This window comes from Palaemon carinicauda, chromosome 18 (genome assembly GCF_036898095.1).
Source record: "Palaemon carinicauda isolate YSFRI2023 chromosome 18, ASM3689809v2, whole genome shotgun sequence".
In the NCBI taxonomy this organism is placed as follows: Eukaryota; Metazoa; Arthropoda; class Malacostraca; order Decapoda; family Palaemonidae; genus Palaemon; species Palaemon carinicauda.
The window spans coordinates 28,928,171-28,949,463 of NC_090742.1; the positions used below are offsets into that span (position 1 = coordinate 28,928,171).

Genomic DNA, 21,293 nt, shown 5'->3' on the forward strand with positions numbered 1-21,293 from the left:
CCTCCTCACGTTTTTGGACTGCCATTAATAATCTTTTTCTTTTTAATTGTTTTTAGTTATATATATTTATTATTCTTAATGTTTTTATATATATTTGTTCCGTAACTGGAATACAAACCATGCTATGTATTAAGGGTATTACTTTCGGCAAAGCTGAAATGACGAGCCATTAAAATTTAGCGAGGGTTAACTACCCACACCGCTAGTATGGGTGTAGTTTTCTACCACTCCCACTCACACACTGGTGATTAGCTCACTTTACTTTTGGCTCGGATATATATATATATATATATATATATATATATATATATATATATATATATATATATATATATATATATATATATATATATATATGTATGTATGTATGTATGTATGTATGTATGTATGTATGTATGTATGTATGTATGTATTTTTAAATATTAAACTTAGCCGGTGAATATATATATATATAGCTTACATCTCCGACGGTCGAGAGATTCCAAAAACTCGCGAGCGATCGCCATGAAGGTTGCTGGGTGTGCCCACCAGCGCCGACTATCGGCCAGATACCGCATATACTTCTCAACCAATTCAGTTCTTCTCTGTCGATGGTAGGGACAGCATTGGTTCCGCTCGCGCTTAACCTCAAGTTTCTACCGATTGGTGAAGTACTTGTTCATGGTTTTATTGCTTTCGCTGTCTTGGTTATCTTCGATAAAACTCTTTAAGTCCTTTTTTGATTATTGTTGCTGAACTTGGCTTTCTTTTGGATTTTCTTTGAAATTTTCATAATGGCTGACCCTTCTCCTGTCTATCGTAAATGTGCGAAAGACTAATAAACGTCTTCCTAAAGCTTCCATCGATCCTCATACTATTTGTGTTAAATACCGAGGTAAATCTTGTCAATTAGGGGATCGATGTGAGGAATGTATTATTTTATCTGAATTCGAGTGGTTGGAGTATGAGAAATATACTCGGAAACTCGAAAGAGAGAGGGTGAGAAGAAGCTCTTCTAGATCTCTAGATTTTTCCTCTTCCCATGCCCCTGAACCTAATCTTTCTCCTGTAGTGGTAGTTTCAGAACCCCCTATTGCCACTAATGAACCTTCTATGCGTGATATGTTATTTTTCTAAAATTACCTAATATTGTATGGTATTCAGATGTGCATTCAAATAAACAGTTATATCATCATGAGTTTTTTTTGTTGGCCTTCAAATGAAAGAAAGTCTTAATTTCAAGCATAAGTAAAATTACGTCACACTTTGACCTCTGGTGACCTTGACTTTCATCTGATGACCTTGAACGTGCTTTCATGTTGTAGATAACTAAACTAGCTTCAATTTAAGCACCAACACAAAACCATAGGTTAATTGTGTGCAATGTTGTGTTAATTTTAATTTCCCATACCCCTAACTTTTAGAGCGATTTTGCATCAGAGCATTTCTAACAAACTAGTGAATATCTCCATTACTGCCAGGTTTCAGAACAAACACCCTCGCTAAAAATGTGTCCAAGGTGGTCCACTATCAAAATCAGGTGGGTAATTTTGTAGACATAAAATGGATGCAAACACCCCTTGGCTCCTGGACTATTAAGGGAGTGAGAGGTGTAAACCAACGTACAGACGTTCCCTCAAAGGTATCAGGCGTTGCTTTTCAAGCACGTCCTTACCATAAGACGGGAGAAACGAAGTTTTCCTTGTCTTCCGATGATTCGTCTCATAAGAAACCTTGGCGTAAGGTTTCAAGACCTTTGAAACGCAAGTCGGTCCCTTCAGGACAGGTCCAGCGTCCTGGCTGTAGCCATTGGGACAGCTCCGACCGTATTCAGTCATCGGATGACTGTTCTCCTGTTAAGCGCAACGTGACATTGAGTTCGAGGGTCCCGTTCGGTGCGATGACTTGCATGCACATACGTTGCCGACGTCACGGTCCGTTTCGAGTCCTTTTGACCCTAAGTTGAGTGTCTTACAAGACATGCAATTAAAACTTTCATCCTTAATGGAAGTTTATGATCATGTCCAGGTTCGTAAAGAACCTTTGCTTGCGGTTCGTCAGTCCGGCAAGCGTGATTCAGGTCTTCAACCTCCTAAGCGAGATTTGTCTCGTCATTCTGACGTTATCGCTAATGTCAGCGGTGCTGTTAAACGTGATTCTGATCGTGTTCCTCGTCAGTCACATCAGTCACATGACGTTGAACTTCAGTTTCCGCAGTCACAGCGTGACTTTGAGCTGCAGTCGCCGCAGTCCCGACGTGATGTCGACCGTCAGTCGCCGCAGTCTCGTGTTTTCTTTCAACCTCAAGACCTTCAGTCTTTGCAGTCTCGACGTGACGTCGTCCCCTCGACTTTTGCTGCGGCTCCTTTGCATATTGATGTGGCCTGTCAAGCTTTGCCGCCTCGGCATGCTGTGTTTTCCCCGTGTCGCAAGACTTTACCTTTGTCGGATGATGTTCCTTCGGAGGAGGAAGTTGATGATCCCCTTCCTGCTGATGTGCCTTTGGGGATCCATTCAGATGGGGAGGAGCCTAGGGTTGTCCAGCAATCCTTTGACTTTAAAAAGATTATTCTTATCTTTAGGGATGTTTTTCCCGATCATTTTGTTAATGCGGCTCCACGTTCGCCGCTGTCTGAATTCACGTTAGGCATGACTTCATCGACTCCGTCTTTTACAAAGTTGGTTCTCTCTCGCGATTCTAAGAGAGCCTTGCGTTTGTTGGGAGACTGGTTAGTAACCAGGAGAGGTTTAGGGAAGTCTTCTTTTGCCTTTCCCCCTTTCAAATTGGCTTCTCGTGCGAGCGTCTGGTATGACACGGGAGAAGTTCTCGGCTTGGGAGTGCCTGCCTCTGCCCAGGGAGACTTCTCAAGCCTTGTAGACTCTAATCGTCGTCTAGCCATGAGACGCTCGATGGTTTGCTGGTCCTCCACAGATCTGGATCATCTCCTTAAAGGAATTTTCCGTGCCTTCGAGGTTTTTAATTTTTTGGATTGGTCCCTGGGAGCCTTAAGTAAGAAGGTCTCTTCCCGATGTCTCTATTCAGATACAGTAATGTCTTGCATGGACAAGGCAATAAGGGATGGCTCTAATGAACTGGCGGCTACGTTCACAGCAGGAGTTCTTAAGAAGAGAGAAACTCTGTGTTCTTTTCTTTCTGCAGGGGTTACTCCCTGTCAGAAGTCAGAACTTCTTTTTGCTCCCTTATCTTCTACTTTGTTCCCTCGACATCTTATTAGAGATATCGCGGCATCTCTTGTTCAGAAGGACACACACGCTTTAGTGGCCAAGACTGCTCGTAAGGTTTCGCCTTCTTCTCATGTCAGCAGACCCAAGTTTGACACGCCAGCGGCGAGATTTATCCCGCCTTTTCGTGGCAGAGCTCCCAGTAGGGGAAGCTCTCATGCCGATAGCAAACGAGGTAAGAAGAGAGGATCCAAATCCTCACGTGGCAGAGTCTGACTGCCCACGTCCTCAGACAGCGGTAGGGGCCAGATTGACCAACTTCTGGCAGGCCTGGGAGAAGAGGGGTGCAGACCGGGAGTCTGTTTTGTTGCTGAAGGAGGGTTACAAAATTCCTTTTGTACGAAGACCTCCGCTAGTGAAAGTTCCGATAGACCTCTCTCCCAGGTATCGAGAGGAGACAAAGAGACAGGCGTTGCATCTTCAAGTTTCTCTGTTGTTGGAGAAGGGGGCGGTGGTGAAAGTCTCGGACCTTCAATCCCCAGGTTTTTACAACCATCTCTTCCTGGTTCCGAAGAACACAGGAGGTTGGAGGCCAGTGCTGGATGTAAGTGCTCTCAACGTGTTTGTTGTAAAAACAAAATTCACAATGGAGACCACCAAATCCGTTTTAGCAGCAGTCAGAGAGGGCAACTGGATGGTCTCTCTCGACCTGCAGGATACATCCAAACTCTCAACATTATCTGAGGTTTGTGTACAGGAAGGTGGTGTATCAATTCCGAGCACTGTGCTTCAGCCTCAGCCCTGCTCCTCTTGTTTTTACAAGGCTCATGCGGAATGTAGCGAAGTTCCTACATTTGTCGGGGATCAGAGCCTCCCTTTATTTGGACGACTGGTTACTCAGGGCGTCGTCCCTTCATCGCTGTCTGGAGGACCTCAAATGGACTTTGGACTTGGCCAAAGAGTTAGGTCTCCTGGTGAACATGGAGAAGTCCCAACTGACTCAATCCCAGACCATTCTTTATTTGGGGATGGAGATACAGGGTCGAGTTTTTCGGGCTTTTCCGTCTTCCACCAGGATGGAGCAGGCTTTGCTCAAAGTCTGTCTCTTGCAAGAGAAAAGCAGTTGCTCTGTGAGAGTTTGGATGAGTCTCCTAGGGACTCTTTCGTCGCTGGAGCAGTTTATCTCTCTAGGGAGACTCAACCTGTGCCCTCTCCAGTTTCACGTAAACCACCATTGGAACAAGGAGAAGGGTTTAGAGACGATCTCGATTCCAATCTCCGATTCAGTCAAGACTTGTCTAGCTTGGTGGGACAGCAACATAAGACTTTGGGAAGGTCTTTCTCTTGCAATCAAGAACCCAAACCATGTGTTGTTTTCAGACGCATCGGATTTGGGTTGGGGAGCGACACTGGACAATCTGGAGTGCTCAGGTCTTTGGTCTGCAGACCAGAGGCGTCTTAACATAAACTGCAAAGAGCTTTTAGCAGTCCATCTAGCGTTAAGGAGTTTCGAGAGTCTGGTTCGAAACAAGGTGGTGGAGGTGAATGCAGACAATACCACGGCCTTGGCATACATCTCGAAGCAAGGAGGCACTCACTCCCACTCCCTTTTCATCATCGCAAGGGACCTTCTCACTTGGTCAAAAGATCGAAACATCTCCCTTTTGACGAGATTCGTCCAAGGGGAGTTGAATGTCTTAGCGGACTGTCTCAGCCGAAGAGGACAGGTGATTCCTACGGAGTGGACGCTCCACAAAGATGTGTGCGAAAGACTATGGATGACTTGGGGTTGACCCACCATCGATCTCTTTGCAACCTCTTTGACAAAGAGGCTCCCAACTTATTGGTCTCCTGTTCCAGATCCAGAGGCGGCCCACATAGACACGTTCCTTCTGGACTGGTCTCACCTAGACATCTATGCCTTTCCACCCTTCAAGATCCTAAACAAGGTGCTTCAGAAGTTCGCCTCTCACGAAGGGACCAGGTTGACGTTGGTTGCTCCCCTCTGGCCCGCGAGAGAGTGGTTCACAGAGGTACTTCTATGGCTAGTAGACATTCCAAGAAGTCTACCGTTGCGGATGGATCTCCTGCGTCAGCCTCACGTAAAGAGATTTCATCAAAGCCTCCCCGCGCTTCGTATAACTGCCTTCAGACTATCGAAAGACTCTCTAGAGCTCGAGGGTTTTCGAAGGAGGCAGCTAGAGCAATCGCGAGGGCTAGAAGATCCTCTACCATCAGGATTTATCAATCTAGATGGGAGGTATTTAGAGACTGGTGCAAGTCCTCCTCTATTTCCTCTTCCAGTACCTCTGTAGCGCAGATTGCAGATTTTCTGCTTTATCTGAGAAATGGTCGCTCCCTTTCTGCGTCTACCATTAAAGGCTACAGAAGCATGTTAGCTTCTGTTTTCAGGCATAGAAATTTGGATCTTTCTAATAACAAAGTCTTCAAGACTTTCTTAAGTCTTTCGAGACTTCCAAGGAGCGTCATATTTCTACTCCTGCTTGGAACTTGGACGTGGTCCTGCAGTTCCTTATGTCAGACAGGTTTGAACCGTTAAATTCAGCCTCCCTGAAGGATCTTGCCCTCAAGACACTTTTCTTGGTGAGCTTAGCTTCTGCAAAAAGGGTTAGTGAGATACATGCTTTTAGCAAGAATATCGGCTTCTCCGCTAATAAAGCAGTATGTTCTCTTCAACTAGGTTTCTTGGCCAAAAATGAACTTCCGTCTCGTCCATAGCCTAAAGCATTTGAACTTCCCAGTCTATCTGAGATTGTTGGGAATGAAGTTGAAAGAGTGCTGTGCCCCGTTAGAGCTCTTAAATTTTATTTATCCAGAACTAAACCGGTACGAGGTCGTTCAGAGGCTTTATGGTGCTCCGTTAAAAAGCCCTCTTTGCCCATGTCGAAAAATGCGTTCTCATTTTATTAGACTTTTGATTAGAGAGGCACACTCTCATTTAAGTGAGAAGGATCGTAATTTGCTTAAAGTTAAGGCTCATGAAGTTAGAGCGATAGCAACTTCAGTAGCGTTTAAGCGAAATAGATCCATTAAAAGTATTATGGACGCGACCTTTTGGAGAGGCAAGTCGGTATTCGCTTCATATTACTTGAAAGATGTCCAGACTCTTTATGAGGACTGCTACACACTGGGACCATTCGTAGCAGCGAGTGCAGTAGTGGGTGAAGGCTCTACCACTACATTCCCTTAATCCCAATATCCTTTTAATCTACTCTTGAAATTTTTAATCTTGTTTTGGGTTGTACGGGAGACTAAGAAGTCTTTCGCAATCTTTTGATTTGGCGGGTGGTCAAAATATTGTTTCTGGAGAGGGAGGTCTCAACCTTCCGGACTCACCAGTGGTAGCTTATACACCCCCCCCCCTGGAACCCCCCCAAGCGGCCTAAACCACGCCCCTTGGGCGGAGTTACCAGGGACGAGCGGGTTGACTCGGCAATGGAAGTCACATTTCTGAAGTTGACTTCGGCACAGAACGTTCTCCTCTTTTTCCCTCCCGTTGCTCCCAACATATATTTGTTGATTTTCATTATTCTGCACTCAGCAACCAGAGCAATATCTCAGCCCACGGCTTAATTATGTCGAGGCAAATTCTTACCTCCGTGGAGGTGCATCGGCTTAGCGAAGACTCCAGCGGAGAGGAGAACGTAATCAGTAACGAAAAACGAACACAATCGACTGCAGATAGTGATATGCCTTCTAATTCTGATATCATAAATATGTTACTCCAACAGAATCAAACTCTCATGAAAATCATCCAGAAAAGGTAAGGTTTTAAATTCTGTTTACAACGAAAACGTCATATGGAAAGCAGCTGATTTAGACTAATGACGTCACAAATGCAAATGGCGGCCCCCATACGTAAGGTTATTATGATTTGAATGCTTAGAGCAGGCACTTCCGAACATAGCGTAAGTAGCTTAAGCAAAGCATGTGCATGATTACTACACGATTAATTGGTATAAACAAACTAAATACTCCAATTTTTATATATTACAAAATTATAATTAAGCACACAAAACAATTGCTTGCCTGACACATCAAAAGCACGCGCTTAATAGGCAGTAGGCTAGACCACAGGTAAGTTCGAGCTTACATTTCTCGCTTTAAACCTATCGACACTAGCCTAGGGCCTGGGGGGCTATCTGATAAGGGTTACACATGAGGCAGGTCTAGTTTATTAATAATAATAGATTTAAACTTATCATTCACTTAAATATGGCACTGAATTAGCCTAAGAGGGCTATTTGAGTCGTGAACCCCATTGCCTGACTTCAGCCTTCTAGGTCCGCTGCTGTCCATATTTACTATACCTGTTGAACAAAAATTTCAATTAATCTATGGTAAATAAATCACTGATATTAAACATTCATCTCGGCAGAAGTGGTTCACCTGCTAAGAAGAATGAGGCTCCCCCTCCTACTAAGCGCTCAAGACGATCACCTGAATTACCTGAAAGTGCAAATTTAGACCTCTTTTCCTTTTATAATAATGGAGATGAAAGTGATTACGAAGATTTCAACCTTCTTACCTTCAATAAACCCATTCCTTCATATATTTCCACCAATTTCAAAGCTGAACCATCTTTTCATAGAGAAGGGAAAATTCAATTGAATAATTCACTAGTAGCATTAACTTTCAGTGAAGGCCATAGTGATAACCGGGATAAATCCTTTGTTAGTAATCAAAATAAGGAGTTCTCAGACTTTTTTAAATTAATTAATACTCCAAAGTTGAATTTCTGGCCTGAAGGTAAGGTATTTGATGACAGTTATAAGAGAAAATTTTTTTGACATTGAAAATATTAAAATGAGTATTTCTGCCTTTCAAGGGCACGACATCGAGCGTCAGTCACCGTAGTCACGATATAGCATCGAACAGCAGTCACCGCTGTTACTACGTGACGTTTGAGCGTCAGCCACCGCAGTCACAGGTTGATCCGAAGTTAAGTGTTTTGCAAGATATGCTGTTAAAGCTCTTTAATAGAAGCTTACGATCCTGTTCCTGTGCGAAAGAATCCTTTGCTTTTTGTACGTCACGGTTCTGGGATACAGTACGTGATTCAGGTCTTCAACCTTCTAAACGAGCTTTGTTACGTCACGCTGACGTTATCCCTAGTGTCAGCTTTGCTGTTAAACGAGATGCGGAGCATATATCTCGATGTAACTTTGATCGACAGTCAGTTAAGTCGAGTCATAACTTCGATCATCAGTCACTGCAGTTCCTCCGAGACTTTGAACGTCAGCCACCGCAGTCACAGCGGGACGTTGAGCTGCAGACACGACATGACATTGAGCGGTAGACACCGTAGACACGATGTGACGTCGAGAGTCAGTCACTGTAGTCACGATTTAGCATCGAACAGCAGTCACCGCTGTTTCTACGTGACGTTTGAACGTCAGTCACTTCTGTCACGACGTGCAGTAGAATAACATTCTCTGCACTCACAACGTGACATCGACCCTCCAACTTTAACTTCTGTTCATATACAAGTTGATGTAGCCTGTCAGGCTTTTCCTTCACGTCATTCTGAATATAAATCTCCTTCTCGCAAGACTTTAGATTTATCAGATGATGTGCCTTCTGAAGAAGTTGATGACCCCCTTTCAACTAATGTACCTTTAGGGATTCATTCAGAAGAGGAGTAACCTAGGGTTGTCCAACAATCCCTTGTTTTTTTTTTTTTTTTTAATTATGAATTTCTTTAGGGAAATTTTGTCCTACTCGTTTTGTAACGGCTGCTCCGCTGTCTGAGTTTACTCTAGGCATGACTTTCTTCGACTCCTACATTTACGAAGTCAGTTCTTTCTTGTTCTTCCAAGAGAGCCATGCTCTTACTGGGAGACAGGTTGGAATCCAGGAGAAGTTTAGGAAAGTCTGCTTTTGCTTTTCATCCTTCTTAATTAGCTTCTCGCTCGAGCATCTGGTGTGACACAGGAGAAGTTCTCGGCTTGTGAGTACCTGCCTCTGCCCAGGGAGACTTCTTAAGCCTAGTGGACTCTCCTCGTCGTCTAGCCATGAGACGCTCCAAGATTTTATGGTCTGCTTCAAAGCTAGACCATCTCCTGATAGGAGTTTTTTCGAGCGTTTTAAGTATTTATTTTTTTGGATTGGTCCCTGGGAGCCTTAAGTAAGAAGGTCTCTCCAGCTGACAAGGTATTGCTGTACAAATTATGTCATGCATGAACAAGGCTATAAAGGATGACTCCAATGAACTGGCAGCCACGTTCACTGCAGGAGTACTTAAGATGTAGGTGCGCTCAATGTGTTCATTGTCAAGATAAAGTTCACGATGAAGACTACCAAATCTGTCTTGGCAGCAGTAAGGGAAGGCGACTGGATAGTCTCTCTCGACCTTCAGGATGCATACTCCCACATCCCGATTCATCCAAACTTTCAACAATATCTGAGGTTTGTGGACGGGAAAGTAGTGTACCAATTTCGAGCACTGTGCTTCGGCCTTAGTCCTGCTCCTCTTGTTTTTACAAGGCTCTTGCAAAATGTAGCAAGCTTTCTACTTTTTTTTCAGGGATCAGAGCCTCCCTTTATTTTGACGACTGGCTAATCAGGGCGTCGTCATTAAATCGCTGCCTGGAGAACCTCAAATGGACATTAGACCTAACCAAGGAGCTAGGTCTCATAGTGAACGTAGAGAAGTCGTAACTTACAGTACTCCATCCCAGACTATTCTTTATTTGGGGATGGAGATACAGTGTCAAATTTTTCGGGCCTTTTCGTCTCCCACAAGAATGGAACAAGCTCTGTTAAAAGTCCGTCACTTGCAAGAGAAAAACAGTTGCTCTGTAAGAGTTTGAACGAGCCTCGTGGGAACTCTTTCATCGCTGGAGCAGTTTTATCTCTCTGGGGAGACTCAACCTTTGCCCTCTCCAATTTCACCTAAACCATTGGAACAAGGAGAAGGGCTTAGAGAGTACAGTGAACCCTCGCCACTTCGCGGTTCGACCATCGCGGATTCACCACTTGGCGGATTTTTTCCATAACCCATATATATACAGTAATATATATATATATATATATATATATATATATATATATATATATATATATATATATATATATATATATATATATATATATATATATATATATATATATATATGTATGTATGCATGTATTTATGTATATATGTATATATGTATATATATATATATATATATATATATATATATATATATATATATATATATATATATATATATATATATATATATATATATATATATATATATATATATATATCTATCTAAATTAGGAAGATGTGATGTAGTTCTAAGGGAAAAGTATGGGAAATACAGTATGTCTGGGTAATAAGCAAAGCTCTACCTCCAGTGAGTTTCTTCATTATGATCAGAGATAAATGTAAACAAAACATTGGTTGCCATTTTTTATCGTGCTTTTTAGCGTGTTTAGGAAACTCATGATATAAAATCACCTTTAATATTTGTGCCTGTTTTAGTTTAGGGTACTCTAGTGCATGCATTAAGTGTTCTGTACATTAAAGGGTAGTTTGTTAACAGTACTACGTACAAGGGAAGGTTTTAAAAGTCTGAATATACATGTTGAATAAATAGGTAAATATGGTGTCACTACTTCGCGGATTTTCACCTATCGCGGCCGCGTCTGGAACCTATCTACCGCGATAAACGAGGGTTTTGAGTATCTCTATCCCAATCTCCAACTCAGTCTAGACATGTCTGACTTGGTGGGACAGCAACATCAGACTTCGAGAAGGTCTTTCTCTTGCGATCAAGAACCCAAACCATGTGTTGTATTTAGATGGATCGGATTTGGGTTAGGGAGTGCCACTGGACAGTCTGGAATGCTCGGGTCTTTGGTGCACGGATCAGAAGGAACTCCATTTAAGGCAAGTAACATCTCTCTTTTGACGAGATTTGTGCAAGGAGAAATGAATGTCTTAGTGGACTGCCTCAGCAGAAGAGGACAAGTCATCTCCAGGGAGTGGACGTTGCACAAGACTGTGTGTGAGAAGCTATGGATGACATGGGGTCAACCCACCATAGATCTTTTTGCGACTTCACTGACAAAGAGGCTCTCGACTTACTGCTCTCCAGTTCCAGATCCAGAGGCAGCCCACATAAACGCTTTCCTGCTGGACTGGTCTCGCCTAGACATCTTTGCCTTCCCACCATTCTAGATCCTAGACAAGGTTCTTCAGAAGTTCGCCTCACGAAGGGACCAGGTTGACGTTGGTTGCTCCCCTCTGGCCCGCGATTGAGTGGTTCACAGAGGTACTTCTATGGCTAGTAGACATTCCAAGAAGTCTACCGTTGCGAATGGATCTCCTGCGTCAGCCTCACGTAAAGAGATTTCATCAAAGCCTCCCCGCGCTTCGTCTACCTGCCTTCAGACTATCGAAAGACTCTCTAGAGCTCGAGGGTTTTCGAAGGGGGCAGCTAGAGCGATCGCAAGGGCTAGAAGATCCTCTACCCTCAGGATTTATCTATCTAAATGGACATAAGGCTTTTGAGATATCTGGAAGACTAGCTTCTCCTAGCAGAGTCTTGAACCCTGCATATAGAACACAACATAGAAATCTTCTCGACTTCTGCAAGGAGTTGGGGATTCAACTAAATCCACTCTCGTTCCCCAACAGTCCCTCAGATATCTAGGCATGGATATCAACTTGGTCCAGGCCAGAGTGTTCCAATCTGCTGACAGGGTAGCAAGATTCAGGAAAGTGGCCGAATACTTCTTGGAAGGGAAATCCCTTCCTGTCCGCAAGTGGCAAAAGCTCCTAGGACATCTCACCTCATTGGAGAAGTTAGTTCCCTTTAGGCAAATGCATCTTCACTCGGTGCAGTGGGCTCTGAAGAGCTAGTGGTCTCAGGAGGTAGTGACAAATCTCCAATGGTGGTTGAGAAAGGAGAACCTGTTAGCAGGAACAGCCCTCCAGCTCTCTCCCCAAAGTACCTTTTATTCTCGGATGCTTCATGATAAGAGTGTGGCGCTCGCCTAGGAAGGGAGCAGTTTTCAGGTCCGTGGTCTCAGAAAAATAAGGCCTTTAACATCAATAACTTACAAATGAAAGAGGCACATCTAGTGTTACTTCACTTCTCAAAGACTTTAAAAGGCCACTCTGTGGTTTTGATAAGTAACAACTACACAGTAGTGACCTACATCGCCTTCCTTCTATGCCAATTAGTAGTGGAGGTGCATCATTGGCCACAGAACAGTGCAGTGTCCCTCTCAGCGAGGTTTATCCCTGGAAAGAGGAATTCTATTGCGGACCATCTGAGTCGACCAGGGATGAGAGTTGGTTCCAAATGATGTTAGCTTCTTCCAGTGGCAAAGAGTCTTTTGAGTTTGTGGGGTTCCCTGTCACTACACATGTTCGCTAGTCACCTGAACACCAAACTCTTGGTGTATTGTGCTCCAGTCTTGAAGCCAGCACCCGCAATGGAAGATGCCTTCCAGCACCCGTTGGATGGACTAGAATTTTACGCTTTTCTGCTCTTCTGTCTGATTGGTCAGGTTCTGAACATAGTCTGAACACCCCGAGAAGTCAGAGTAACACTAGTATCCCCAAAGTGGCCAACAGCTGAGTGGTAGCCAGATCTGCTGGGACTTCTCACTGAAATCCTAAGAGAACTCCCAGAATGACCAAACCTACTGCATCAAGCACATGTAAGAAAGTTCCATGAGATCATTTATTGCCTATCTCTTCACAGTTGGAGACTATCCAGCATCTTTTCCGAAAAAAGAGGCTTTTTAAGACCTACAGCGAAATAATTTTCCGGATACCTCCATAGGTCGTTCACAGCAATCTATCAAGCAAAGTGGAAAACATTCTGTGATTGGTGTGGTAGGAGGAATATTGCTCCACTAAATACCACTATTCGCCCTGATTGCCGACATTTTAGTGTGCCTCAGAAACGAGAAATCTCTTAGTCACTGCGGTGAATGGTTTTGAGCCAAGTTTTCAAACTGAAAAGGCTTCATCTCTTCTTTTCATGGGAACTTTTTTCTCTCATTAAAAGCTTTGAACAGACTTGCCTCCCAAGGGAACTCAAGTCCCCTTTCTGGGATGTAACAAAGGTTCTTAGGTTTAAAGGTTTATGGCTACTCATGAATGACAGAGGAAAGGACCGTGACATTGACCTATCAAGCAGGACAATGCCCTAGAGACTGACCATATTACATATGATCAGCGCCCAAGCCCCCCTCTCCACCCAAGCTAGTACTAAGGAGTGCAATGGCTACTGATGACTCAGCAGATAGACCTATAGGCTCTCCCAAACCCCCCATCCTTAGCTACAAAGGATGGTGAGATTACAGCAACCAAAGAACTAGTGAGTTTGAGCGGGACTCGAACCCCAGTCTGGGAATCACCAGGCAAGGACACTACCACCAGGCTACCAGACCCTTTAAAAGAGTCCCCTATGAACCAATGCGTGAAGCTTTAGATAAGGATCTTACCCTGATGACACTCTTGTGCCTTGCCTTAGTTTTAGTCGAAAGAGTAAGTGAACGTCATGGTCTGGCTTACCTAATGTCATTTTCCAAAGGGTGAAAGGAACTATACATTTCCTTTGTTCCAGAGTTTGTGGCAAAAACTGAAAATCTGTTTGTTAATGATGTTAGATTTGACTCTTTCATGATATCGTCTCTCAAAGAGGTAACTTATGCCCTGGATAATCTTTTACTCTGCCCCGTAAGAGCAGTCGAAAAGTATGAAAAGAACAGCCTATCGCAAGGGGCCCCCTGGCCAAGTTCTCAGAGCTGTTGTCTGGGAAAGACAGAACCCTCATATATCTTTAAACACTTTTTCTATAAGCCCTATTGTTAAAGCTCAACAAATAGTCTAGCTTAAGCTCTTATGGGACACGTAATTGTTTGTCAAGGCATCAGTTATCCTATGCATTATAAAGGTATGAAATGTAGATCCAATCTGATTGTACTCACAAGACAGATCTTGAGTACTTGCTTGGATCATACCTTAATGCAGCTGAGAATAACATGTTCTCATTACCTCCTCCAACAAATTTGGAAGGAGATTATGTTTTACACTGTTTGTGTGTTTGATTGTGAACAACTTCCTGGCCACAATTTTTATTGTAGAGTAATGAAACTTGCAGCGATTAAATGTTATGTAAAAAGTTGTAAATGATCTAATTTTGGAAGGTCAAGGTAACAATCAAGCAAAATGTCAAATTAACGTAATCAACCATAAGTTTGGACATCGTTGTCACAGGGACTTAAAACTTTGTTCGTATTTAAGTGTATGAAAATACTCACCGATAAATACATGTTAAGATCAAAGGTCAAGATCAAGTCCAAGGTCAAGGTCAAGCAAAAGGTAAAATTCCGGTAATCAACCACACGGCCACAATTTTAATCGTAATGTAATAAAATTTGCTGGGATTTTAAACTGTTATGTAAGGAGCTGTTAAGGTTGAAGGTCAAGGTCAAGCAAAAGGTCAAATTCTGGTCACCAACCATATGGCCACAATTTTAATTGTAAAGTAATGAAACTTGCAGGGATTTTAAACATGTAAAGAGCTGGAAATTGTTAATTGATTCTGGGAAAGGCACACTGGTTTCGAGAAATATGCCGTGGAGGAGATCTGCACTCTTGAGTGCTTTTCTAGTTAATAAATGATTATATTAGATACAGTTGATTTGTTTGATGCTTGGTTTTCAAATGGCTTTATCTGTGTCTTAGACTGGACCCAAAGAATTGGATACCACATCCCTGCCTCTTCACGATCCGGTTGAATTGACTTTACATATTCATTTTAACTTTTGCTCATACTTATATGTACAGTGATACCTCTACATACGATCTTAATTCATTCCAGAAACTGCTTCGTATGTTAAAACGATCGTATGTTGGAGCAAATATTCCCATAAGAATACATGGTAATTTATTTAATTTGTTCCTCAGCCCAAAAACCCATAATAAATCCTTAATAAATGGCTACACATAATTACACATGACATTAATACAATACCTGTATAATAAATACATATTACAAACCAAAAAAAAAAAGAATAATAATAATGAAATAATAGATAAAAAACGGGTTGTAATGTAACACTTTACCTTAGCGACAGGTCAGCGCAGGTGTAGGGACTTCTACGCAGGAGGAGACGGAAGATCAGCGAGGAAGTAGGGACGGTGACTTTGTACGATAACGTGTACGATAACTTACACTAACTTACACTACTACGTGAACTTTAACTTAACTTAGCTTATTTTTTTTTTATTTTTATAATTTTATATTTTTTTTTATATTTTTTCTTTTCTTACTTTTAATTTTCATCACTTTCACTCGATTCGGTCTTCCTTTTCTTTGCTTCACTTTCTTTCTTTTCATCATGATCACTAGACCATTTTAAAGATTTTTTAAAGAAACTATCGAGTGAAAGTTGCTTTGTACGGCTTTTGAGGATTTTTCTAAAATGCGTTAAGCAAACATCATCGAACTGCGCAACACACGGCAAACCTGAAGTTTTTGTGGGTGATGCTTGTCGATGAAATCAACAACGTATTGATGATATGCCAACATCTGTTTTATTTCCGCCGTACCTAAGATTTCGCCTACCTCCTCGATCTCCTCCGACTCACTCAACTGCGCTTGGAACTCATCATGCTGCATGGCTTGCAGTTCCTTGAGTTCCTCGGTGGTGAGCTCTTCGTGATGCTCATCGACGAGTTCAGTGATATCATCTTCATCCACCTCCAGACCCATGGACTTGCCAAGGGATACAATCTCTTCGACGTCTTCCTCGGCGGCAAGCACAGGTTCATTCTCGGGGCCAAAACCTTTGAAATCTCTGGGAGCAACAGCATCAGGCCAAAGCTGCTTCTAAGCGGAATTCAGGGTCCGACTAGTTACTCCCTCCCAAGCCTGATCAATGATCTTTAAGCAGTGCACGATATTGAAGTGGCTCCTCCAAAATTCACGCAAAGTTAAGTTGGTGCTTTGCGTGACATTGAAGCACTGCTTAAATAAGTGCTTGGTGTACAGCTTCTTAAAATTAGAGATGACTTGCTAGTCCATGGGCTGGAGGATAGGGGTGGTATTCGGTGGAAGATACAACACCTTGATGAATTTGTATTCGTCGATGATATCATCTTCGAGTCCGGAGGGGTGAGCAGGTGCATTGTCCAAACAAAGCAAGCACTTCAAAGGCAAATTCCTCTCTTGAAGATGCTTCTTGACAGCAGGGCCAAAAACTACGTTTACCCATTCCACAAAGATATGCCTAGTAACCCAAGCCCTAGAATTAGAACGCCATAGAACATGTAGCAGGTCTTTATTAATTCTATGTGCTTTAAATGCCCTAGGGTTTACGGAATGGTAAACCAATAACGGCTTTATTTTGCAGTCCCCGCTGGCGTTGGCACAAAGCGCAAGAGTCAACCGATCCTTCATTGGCTTATGTCCAGGCATTTTCTTCTCTTCGGCGGTAATGTACGTTCGACTAGGCATCTTTTTCCAAAACAGACCAGTTTCATCACAGTTGAACACCTGCTGCTCTACGTAACCTTCCTCTGCCACGATGCTTTCGAACTTTTTAACAAAGTCTTTAGCAGCCTTGGTGTCCGAACTCGAAGCTTCTCCATGACGAACAACTGAATGAATCCCGGTCCGTTTCCTAAATTTCTCGAACCAACCTCGAGACGCCTTGAATTCCTCCGTCGTAGGATCGGCTGAACTCTCCCCCGCGTCACCCCGAGAGCACGCCGCCTTCAAGTCACTGTAGATAGCGCTGGCCTTCTCACAAATGATCGTTTCCGTGATCGTATCGCCAACAATCTCCTTGTCCTTTATCCAGATCAACAAAAGGCGTTCCATCTCTTCCAGAGTAGGGCTACGACGTTTAGAAATAATCGTGATCCCCTTCGAAGGTTTCACTGCTTTAATGGCTGACTTCTGTTTTATGATCGTCGAGATCGTAGACATATTCCGACCATATTGTTTAGCCAGATCGCTAACACGTACACCTCGCTCATGCTTTTCTATTATTTCCTGCTTTAATTCTAATGAAAGCATAGACTTACTCTTTTTCTCACCACTGCTACTACTTCCTGAACCGAAACTAAGCTTTTTAGGACCCATGATTACGGAACACAGAAAACAACACGTGAAAAAGCAAGATAAAAAAACTGTTAAAACTGAGCGAATAGAGGACAACCACACGATGCGCACGCCATGAGAGGACTGATCAAGGTGACGCTCAATTGGCATCCTTTCGATGTGATGCCGTCTAGCGGCGTCAACAACAAACGACGCTGGACGCTTTCGAGAAAATTCCACGGGTAAGCGTATTGTTTACTTCGTATGTTGGAGCAACACTTCGTATGTTGAGACAGAAATTTGGTCGAATTTTACTTCGTATGTTGGAAAATTCGTATGTTAGGACAATCGTAGGTAGAGGATCCACTGTACTTGTATTGTCAAAGAGAGGGAATAACTTTTTTGGGCTCGGCCATGTCGTCTTGATGGAAGGTTCCTTTAGGTAGCCTTTCTAAGGGATATTTGTTACAGTGATACTCCCAGAGAAATAAACAGAAAGTTTCCAGAATTCTAACTCCTGGTGCGATTTATCCATAATATAAATTTAAGGATGTCGCATAATATCAGGGGATGTATTTTTTAGATACGACATATAGCAATCTTCACCCCGAATAGATTTAACACTTTGAGGGGGAAGAGTGCGAACGAAAGGGAAGCCGTTATCTAGGTACCCGGTGGACCTCATCTCTGTTCTGTAGCATTTAAGCTAAGTGCGCTCCCAAGCTTTTCCCGGTGTTTATTACGGAATTTTGGAATTTAATCATGCAATCTCCAGCATCTTCATCCTCTGGAAAGTTGAGTATGTAATCTTTATTGTGTATAATTTTTGGCTCCCTTCTCACAGTTAAATATGCATAATTTAAGTGTGTTTGGTTGAGCATGGCCAACACCGGAGGCGGTCATTTTAAGGCCGCTGTCGCACATTATAAATGCATTATATTTAGTCAGGAGAGCGGTGTTCCCAGTATTTAGCTATAAAATTTTAGCTAGATAGGCAAATTATACTAGTGCAGATTTTGCATACGTTTCTTAAATTATTCCTCTTCTTATATGTGACTTTACTTTTCGTATACGCCGGGGACCCCGGTGGTACCAACTTTGGCCGCGGTCCCCACTGGAGTTAGGCTAGCCTAACTCATATAGGTATATGTTAGTAAAGTAATTCCCCATGTTTAACCTCACCCTATCGTTCCTTATTAATTCGGATGGGGACATACATCTCCTAGAATTTATAGAAAAGGTTCGATATATATTCTCTTTTAGAGAAAAGAGGCTCAACCCTTCCTCCCTCCCTGAGCCGCCGCCATTACAGTCGGCAACTTCTATCTTTCGTCATTTGCCGTTGAGTAGTAAACTCCGGCTTGACTTAGATAGTCATACACCATCTGTCTTCTTTGCCGCCGAGTATCCCGGCTTTGAGATAAGATGGTAGCTCAGGGTGTACTGTCTTGCAGCCAACAATGTCACCGACAGAGGAATCTTTGTTCCTCTGCTGCCCACGACGTCATCGACACAGGAAGCCATGCTTCCTTAGTTCACGGCCGAAAGTAGGCAGCATACCTGCCGCCGCCTTTCTCTCCTGGGAAATATAAGACCCTTTCCCGTCCCCTCTCTGTCCTTTATTGTCAGCCTAGCCGTCACAACTTTCTTTCGCCGGTATTCAGACAGTCATCCCGGCTTGCCGGGTTGACTGCGTTGCCGGCCGGGACCCTACCAGTGGCAGTTAGGTTGCTGCCTCGGTCACTTCCTCCTTATGTCCTTCCTTCACCGGAAGTGAAAGCCCCAGGGGGAAAGACTGAGCCGGCCCTGACGGCTGCCGGTGGGAAACCCAACACACTGTTGAGAATTCTTCAGTCCTCTCTTGGTCTGCCATCCACATACTGTACCTTGCAATCGGCGGTACAGCCGGCGGCAGAACTTTGTGGATGAATGGAAGCTAGAATCAGATGGATTCCTCCCCTTCCATTAGAACTCTCATTCTGGCAAGGAGACAATAGGCGGCAAGATAGCCCTCCTACAATTCCAGTTATTGTGCTAAACCATGATAATAGGAAACCCTCCTTTCCTTTCTTTTCTCACTTTCTATCACTGGTAAAACTACTGTATACAAAAATACAGTAGTACAAGTATTTCTAACATATTCTGTGAATCCCATCACAGTCTATTGTTGGGACCGCATAACATGTTGAGGTTGAGTAATCCCGCAACACCCAGATGAATCCTTTGATCATCGGGATCCATATAAAACAACGTTCATTATTAATATACAACAGGTGGAGAAGTTAGTATAAATATTTACTAATTCCGGCTCTACGTACGGGAGTTGTTCCACCTTGTATTCTCCCTTATAGGGAATTTGAATATTAATATTGATTGAGGTCTCAGCGATTGCCTGGGAGATGAATCACAGATATGCGTCTCCTATTTCCTTTCTAGCTTACTATCCTAAGCTATTAAATATAATAGTAAGTATTACTGTTAGATGTATGCATTTATATCAATGATATAGACAACTGTAGTACTCATTGAAACCTTTTCCTTTACAGGAAGAGCCAATGGTGACGTGTGCAGTTGTGTTCTGCAACCAGAAGAGGAAGGACTTTTGTGGGCATACGATGTGCAGGTCTTTTGCCCCCTGCTGCATCGTATCTGGATCCCTGAGGTACTGGGACCCGAAGGGTTGCTCCAACTGCTCGACCTTGCTGACCAACGGCTTTGGAGAAGACATCCCTGCCTCCACAGAGGCTAGGGATACAGCAAGGAAAACCCTTCGTAGGTGGGTAAGAGGGTTCCAAAAGAACTCTCCGGGACCTTACCTGCCGAACTAATCTTTGAGGTGCCTTCTGTTTACTAGGGCTCAAACCGGTGCGGTAGTGTCCCAGGAACAGGTCCAGTCTCCCTTCATTCAACTGAAGATCGACACGGACATCCACAAGGCACTTGAAGGCATGGACATCCACCAAGAACGGATGTCGGAGGTGTCTACCGACACCGAACTGGACCTACTGCAAGAAGGCCCTGAAGAAAGCGTGGTTCAACCACTAACGGAGGAAAAGGATCCATTTCGACGGTGACTGAGGACCCTCAGTTCACCGTGACGGCATATCAACCTATGCCGTCAACCTCTTCAACCCCAACTCCCCAACCGACTACACAGGTCGACAGGATCAAGGCGCTCCTATCGTCGATCCAGCAGATGTTGGCAGTGTTCCGGAAGGAACTAGAGGAGACGAAGCAAGACATCAAGCAGACGAAGAGGGAGGTTCTAGAAGGGAAGTGCCCTGGAACTTCCAGGGGCTCCACTAAACCCCTTAAGGTATCTGACCTCCCTCATTGCTCTGAAACTAACCCCTGGAGGTATACGGAGCACATGCCCATGATGAATGGGAAGCTATACATCTCTGAGAAGTGGGGGCCAAGCCACTTGAAGATCTTGAATTCTGGCCCAGCTTTTTGGCTTGCCCAGATTGCTACGTGAGACTGCGAGATGAACCTGCATCCTGCGAGGAGTCGGTACTGAAGGACAATTGACAAGGCACAGGCCATCCTTACCAAGACCCTGAAAGGAGCCATATATACCAACTCCAAAGTCTCGGCACTGAGCAAGAGACATCCAACCTTCGTTGCTTCTTCCTCCAGAGCTTTCCCCTATTCGGAGAAAGCCCTCGACTGCGTCATTAAGGCAGTCGAAGAGGGCAAACCTTGCCCAATCCTAGAGGAATGTAAACCATTATCTCTAGCTATGCCTACATGTGAGGAAAAGTGGAAAGTGGTATATCTATTCTTCTCCGTCTCGAAGTTGGTTCCGGAGATAGCAGGCCAACAGTTTAATGAGAACCTTCCAAAGCTGCCAGATCATCTTTTGAGAAGTGAACAGGAGATGAAAGAAAGACTTGCCGCCTCCCTTTCTCATCAGAACTGCTTGGAAATGTGTGCAGGCCTAAATAACACCCCAGATATGTATATGGTTCTAACCAAGTCTCACATGGGTACCCTTGTAAAAGACTTGTACGCTTTTGTCAGGTCAAGGAGGACCTGTAGAGAGCA

General features: G+C 43.5%; 1 protein-coding gene across 2 annotated transcripts in view; it reads left to right on the top strand.

Annotated features, from left to right (window-relative positions):
- LOC137657741 (uncharacterized) overlaps positions 1-21,293 on the top strand; it is a 301,807-nt gene that overhangs the window by 166,076 nt on the left and 114,438 nt on the right. The gene's annotated exons all lie outside the window — the stretch shown is intronic.